This window comes from Impatiens glandulifera, chromosome 4, assembly GCF_907164915.1.
Source record: "Impatiens glandulifera chromosome 4, dImpGla2.1, whole genome shotgun sequence".
NCBI classification, from domain to species: Eukaryota; Viridiplantae; Streptophyta; class Magnoliopsida; order Ericales; family Balsaminaceae; genus Impatiens; species Impatiens glandulifera.
Genome location: NC_061865.1, coordinates 43,019,358 through 43,020,453, shown reverse-complemented (window position 1 = coordinate 43,020,453; position 1,096 = coordinate 43,019,358). Strand labels below are relative to the sequence as shown.

The 1,096-nt window shown below is 28.0% G+C and overlaps 1 non-coding gene across 1 annotated transcript; it reads left to right on the top strand.

Moving 5' to 3' along the window:
• Nucleotides 1-308: 308 nt before the first annotated feature.
• Nucleotides 309-381, top strand: TRNAR-UCU. Its single transcript has one exon. It is a non-coding gene; the product is annotated as a tRNA-Arg (tRNA).
• The last annotated feature ends 715 nt before the right edge of the window (nucleotides 382-1,096 follow it).

Sequence of the window (1,096 nt, the reverse complement as noted above, 5' to 3'; positions counted from 1 at the left end):
CTAATTGCTATTCTAATTTCAATTCCAATTCACTAATCCAAACATAATATTACATACATTATATAAACTTATAATTTAAGATAAGGATTAAACATAATATTACATACATTATATAAACTTATAATTTAAGATAGGAGGAGAATATAATCATAATTTAAAATTGACTGATCAAGTTTTATCTCACCCTCACAAAATATGGAAAGTTTTAGACAAGTTATCCATCTCAATGTTTCTCATAAGTCATTAACTCAATGTTAAAACATGTTTATTTTGTAATTTACATAAATAAAGAGAAAAAACAAACATAAGCACCCGTGGCCTAATGGATAAGGCGCTTGACTTCTAATCAAGCGATTGTGGGTTCGAGTCCCACCGGGTGTGCATTATTTTATCGAAAATTTGAAAACGCCAAATTTAAATTTTGATTGACTCTTGTTCTTGGGCCCTTGTTTGAGGATAAGGGCTCAAATAAACCTATATATTGTATATAATAAAAATGGGTGTTTGCGCAGTCCCTAAAAACAAGGTCTTGATTATTTCAAAGTTTTTATAATTTTATGTGAAGATCATGATTGATTTTCTTCAAATTTTTTGATTATTTGATGTTGTGAATGCATGTTTGGTATTTGATTAATATTTAAGGAATGTTAGAGATGTTTCTAAGCAATTATATTTCGATTTAGGAGAAAATTGTATTTTTTTTTCTATTTTTAATGAAAATTTGAAAACGCCAAATCTAAATAAAAAACTTTTTTTGATTGACTCTTGTTCTTCGGCCCATGTTTGAGGATAAGGGCTTAAATAAACCTATATATTGTTTATATTGTATGTAATATAAATGGGTGTTTGCCCAGCCCTAAAAAACAAGGTCTTGATTGATTTCAAAGTTTTTATAATTTTATGTGAAGAACATGCTTGATTTTCTTCAAATTTTTTGATTATTTGATGTTGTGAATGCATGTTTGGTATTTGATTAATGTATAAGGAATGTTAGAGATGTTTCTAAGCAATTATATTTCGATTTAGGAGAAAATTGCAACTTTTTTCTAGGTGTTCTTGGCTAGGAACACATGATCGTGGCCTGATTTTTATCGTT